Raw genomic sequence first — 6,058 nt, 5'->3', positions numbered from 1 at the left:
AGAACGCACGTGTAACCGTGCGTGTGCGCAAGTTTTTGAAATGCTTTAAAATGACCTGAAATGTACTCTACTTTGGTCAAAAAAGTGATTTTGAGTATTTTGAAATTTTGACGTGCGTGTATGTGAGTGTCGTGACCTCTACATGACCTTTAATGATATGGACAGTTGACCTTTGACATGGCAAGCAAAGAATTAATAATTTTTTGTGATTATTAACTTGCCTTTTTCTCAAATATAACTTAACATCTCATTAGACGGATCTTGTAGGGCATTTCAGACATGCTCTAGAAAGTTTCCTGTTAATGATGGTACAAATGCACATATTTCATGCTTTTCTCTCTACTTTCTTTTTGTTTCTTGGAAGTTCTTGTTCTTTTCACTAGATAGCCTATTGTCAGGGCGTTTCTGTGAGCTTCAGACTTTGCTATGCTTCAGAGAATTCTCAGTTTTCAATAGCTTTCCTATTGGGTCAATCCATGTCAAATCAACCAATGCTTGTCACCCGACCCCCTTCGATTTTCTTTAAACTCGCACCAAATGTTCCCCCAAGTGTCTGACGGAAAAATCTGAAATATTTTGCCCCAAGGTCAAACGGTTGCTAAGATACGGCCTCCCTTAGCAACCAATGCGTGGCCAAACAACCAAATTCAAAAAAAATTTACTATTTTTGATTGACTGCTGCAACCAAGTTTGATGAGGTAGAGTGCTTATTTTCTGTAAATTGGAAGAACTTTTTAGTCTTAACATGCACAGTATATTATGGCACGGATCTGACCAGCCATTATTGCGCACGAGGTCACTGAAAATGGTGTTAAGCGTCCAAGTCAGTGATTTTGGGTGCATGTTTGGAAGCTCATAACTTCCAAATTCAATTAGCTTAGAGCCCAATAGTATGCATATTTGAAGACTACCACTTGCTCAACAGACCTACAAAAAATTGGCCTAAATGTGCGCGTCGATCTCTTGTAGGGCGCCCTCAAAGTTGGATTTTTTCTAAAAGTTGCCAAGTTCAAGGTCACGGATCACCCCTCGTCCCATCAAGGAGCAACACCAATTTCTGTATACTGATAGACAATTACCTATATTTTCATAGGATACTTAAAATTGTTTGTGACCGAAATGTTTAATAGCTGGTTTACGCATTCGAAAATGGTCGTAAACACCCTAAACCAATGTAAAACGATACATAAAGGTTTATCAGCACATTTCAAATTGCAATAAATCAGAAATGAAAAGCCAACAAATACTGGTATTGTCTGTAATGGTAGTCTGTAATTAGTACTAAAAGGATATGCATCACAAATAGTTTGACAAATTGGCAATGACCTTGAAAAATACAGCTGAAAATCATCAAAAACAATAAATCAGGTCGATTTTCTGTGATTATAGGGCGCTAAACTGTATTTACAGGTACTTTTACTTGTGTGTCATTTCAACACAAATGATGATTTTAAGCTGATAATTGCAAATCTTGTTCCTTTCAGGTTCTTCGTTAATATCCAAATAATATATAAAGCAATATCTTTACCTTTTGACCTTGACATTGATCTAAAAATAGCTGTAAATGCCTTAAAATTAGCATATTCACAACACCCGTGAGCTTTACAACACATTTCAGAATTGATTTTCTCATAGACTAAAAGCCTGATCATGTTGATATTTGCAGTATTGGTAGTCCATAATGAGTACTTGGATGATCTAGTATTAATTCATTTGTTTTACAAGACAATGACCTTGAAAAGATGGCTGAAATTCACCCAAAATCTTTAATCCGCCAATTTCCCATCGTTAGAGGTTGTTTACACCGACTTTCACTTATGTGTCATTTTAACACAAATGATGATTTTAAGCTGATAATTGCAAATCATGTTCCTTTCAGGTTGTATTTTAATATCCAAATAATACATAAAGTCACATCTTTATCTTTTGACCTTGACATTGATCTAAAAATAGCTGAAAATGCCTTAAAATTAGCGTATTCACAACACCCGTGAGTTTTACAACACATTTCAAAATTGATTTTCTCACAGACTGAATGCCTGATCATATTGATATTTGCAGTATTGGTAGTCCATAATGAGTACTTGGATGATCTATTATAAATTAATTTGTTTTACAAGACAATGACCTTGAAAAGATGGCTGAAATTCACCCAAAATTTTTAATACGCCAATATCTCATCGTTAGAGGTTGTTTACACCGACTTTCAATTATGTGTCATTTTAACACAAATGATGATTTTAAGCTGATAATTGCAAATCATGTTCCTTTCAGCTGGTATTTTAATATCCAAATAATACATAAAGTCACATCTTTATCATTTGACCTTGAAATTGATCTAAAAATAGCTGAAAATGCTTAAAATCAGCATATTCACAACACCTATGAGTTTTACAACACATTTCAGATTTGATTTTCTCACAGACTAAAAGCCTGATCATGTTGATATTTGCAGTATTGGTAGTCCATAATAAGTACTTGGATGATCTAGTATTAATTCCTTTTTTTCAACACAATGACCTTGAAAATATGGCTGAAATTCACCCAAAATCTTTAATCCGCCAATTTCCCATCTTTAGAGGTTGTTTACACCGACTTTCACTTATGTGTCATTTTAACACAAATGATGATTTTAAGCTGATAATTGCAAATCATGTTCCTTTCAGGTTGTATTTTAATATCCAAATAATACATAAAGTCACATCTTTATCTTTTGACCTTGACATTGATCTAAAAATAGCTGAAAATGCCTTAAAATTAGCAAAATTTCGAAGGGTGACAAATTGTCTGAAAATTGGTTGATTTGACGTGGATTGACCCTATTCTTTTTTTTTAATGATCTTGATTTTGAGAAGTACTAGGGTCTTGTTTTTTTTAGTACTAATCCTTTGATGGGTAAATGATACTGTAGGTGTTCATGAATGATATAGATCATCATTGATGGTTATTAAGATTCATGATTCAAATACCTTTCAGAAACTCAGCCCCTTTATCTGAACATTAAAGAGGAATTTATCCTGAAGTCATGTGGGGTTTTAATAATAAAAGCTTTAAAATAGAGAGACATCTTTATTCATTAGGCTTGGCAAAAATACTTCATGAAATAACAGCATTACATTTTTTTCTACTTGTCATGTCACACGTAAGCAGCTCCTTATGATATAAGTTACAAAATTCTATAAGATTTTGTTTTCTCAGAAAATTTGAAAGATTTTTCTTGTTGATGCTGTTTAAATCATTAGACACATTATTTTATGCATGCATCTCGGAGAGAAAATATTTTTAGTCATGAAGAATGTAAAAAAGCTCTTTGGAGAAACTTGATAATCATGCCTGATATGTTCAATGTGAATATTTCATAATGAGAATAGTAAAATACATATCACAGACACGCTGCAAATATAAAAGGCCTACTGTTTTGCAAGAGATCTATGCATTGATGATATGCCCCTAAAGCAACAGATGTATGTGTTATAGTGCCCTTCAGTGAATGAAGGGCCTTAACATTATCACTGCTGTAAACTTCTGTTAATAAAAACATTTATCCTTGATTGGTCATTGAGTAAATAAGAGCATTTGATTTTCTTAGAACTCAGAGATAAAACAAATAACCTATCTTTACAAAATGTGCACTTGTACAAACACAATTTAGGTAATTAGGTTATCTTTCATTCAACACTTTTAAAGCTGTAATTCAGCTCATTTATTGTCAACTCCACTAATTCATTTTAGGGATGAACCCTGTACATTCTGTTCTTTATTGTGCTTATTTGCAGTATTGAGTTTTGGTAATCAGTGGCAATTTTCCTCTCCACAGTTATTTTGTCCAAGATTAAAAATCAGATTTACTGTTCCAGGTAATAAAATCATAATTGCATAGACTGCAAACAGGGATTGTCTCAGCATTACAGACTTGGCAGTAATTTATATATCGAGATATCCATGGTAGAAAATTCATGTCACAATTTGTCCCACTTATGAAAAAGCCTTATGGTAAGCTTAAAGTAGTCTTGGTTTACCCCCATCTCTCTTGCTGCACTGATCACTCTGCTCCTCTGTCTGCTGGGTGCTTTCAAGCATGGCGTACATTGAAGCTTTATTATTTCTTGCTTTTTCAAAAAGAAAGCTATTAAAATGACTGGCATTTCTTAGAAACCATTGAGGTAATTGTTGCATATACAATTGAAAAAGGTAAGGTATATACCTCTGCATCAGTCTGAGCACCTGAGTTTCTATTTTTTACCAAGAAAAAAGTGTACTTTCATGGTGTAGTCTGGTGCCTTAGACATAGGCGGATCCAGGGGGGGGCCCGGGCCCCCTATTGGCGGAGCAAAATATGAAAAAAATGAAAGAAAGAAAAAAATAGAAAGAGAGGAGAAAAAAGAAGAGGAAGACGAGTGAATGAAATAAGATGAGGGGAAGGCTTGGAAACATTTTTTTTTTAATCTTTCATGTCACTATATAAAATTTTCGCTCGCGCTTTGCGCTCGCATCGCCTGTTAGGTGATTTCATATCTTGCCCAATATGGAGTTTAAATATCAAGTTTGGAAGTCAATATACAAAACATATTTCATCTCGGAAATCGAACTTTAATTATTTTGTGTGATTTACAAATTGATTTTTTTTAAATGCTCTGTATAAATGTCAGTTTTATGGTCTGAATATTAACATTTTCTGCTCGTGCTGCGGCTCGCAAATTTCGATTCATCAGGTACCTATTATTTTCGTGTATTCCATAAAGTTTTCAAAATATTGCTTTTCAGGTCTGATTGTCAAAACGTATTAGCTAGCTCTGCACGCTTGCATTTTGATTGGCGAGTTATGTATGTCTCAATATTGATTAAATACAACAAACTACTTAAAATCCCCTTTTCATGACAGTGTATAAAAAAATTAGGCTCGCAATTTGCGCTCGCATTAATGGTTAAAAATATATTAACTGATGCATCCTATTTATAATTTCAAAAGTGCTTGAAATGTCCCGTTTTCAGGCCATACGATCATCAGATTTTGTGACATCATTAGGCATTAATAATAAGATATTAATTTGATAATTGAATTGTCCCTTTGTTTCATCTCGGGCTTAGCAAGAGGAATAGGAAGACAGTCATCATTTTCTTATGAAATGTTAGAAGGATGTCCTGGTGGGTGTTTCATAACGCTGTTCGTAAGTTAAGAACTACTTTAAGAACGACTGGTGATCCTTTCTTGTCGTAAATGGCATATTGAATTGGCGATGGTTTAGCGCGTAAGAAGGGTTCACCAGTCGTTCTTAAAGTCGCTCTTAACTTACGAAGAGCTTTATGAAACGGCCTCCTGGTCCTATGTCAAAACTCAAAGTAATTATAATTAAAAATATCAGCTCTTTATTAAGTGCGATCCATACCCACCTCACAATTTTCCTACAAAGTGCTTAATATATAGAGATCTATAGATCTATATAGATTTCAGATCGGAATATCAAATAGTTTAAGCTCGCGCTTCGCGCTCGGTTTGATTTTCATGATAAAAGATGTGTTTAGAATGCCTAAATTCTAGGTCTAAATATTGAACACGCGCATGTTTATTCAGATACTCAACTTGTTCTCTATTTAAATCATCCAGTTTCAGATCACAATATCAAAAATTTTCTGTTCGCGCTTTGTGCTCGCATTATTAATGTAGGAAGATCCCCTATTACCGGTACTCATTCTTTTCATAATTTACAAAGCATAAATAGAGCGGCTTGTTTTTAGGTCTAAATCTCGAATTTTTTCCGCTCGCGCTTCGCGCTCGCATCAATTGTTCAGTTATATAGCTTTCATGTTCACGATTACAAAAATTGATTAAAATTTTCCATTCTTTATGTAGAAATGTCAAAACTTTTCAGCTCGCGCTTCGCACTCGCATTATTTGATTTAAAAAAAATCTGTAACGTCTTCATGGCTAACTGCATCATGCAGTCTTTAATAGGTACCTTTTCCATCAGTTCTTTTCTGCTCGCGCTTCGCGTTCGTAGTAATTATTTAGTTGCATACACATCTTATTCAGGAAAACAAACATTGCACAGAATGTTCA

The sequence above is a fragment of the Lytechinus pictus genome, chromosome 5 (genome assembly GCF_037042905.1).
Source record: "Lytechinus pictus isolate F3 Inbred chromosome 5, Lp3.0, whole genome shotgun sequence".
NCBI lineage: Eukaryota > Metazoa > Echinodermata > Echinoidea > Temnopleuroida > Toxopneustidae > Lytechinus > Lytechinus pictus.
Note: the sequence above shows the minus strand (reverse complement) of the source record.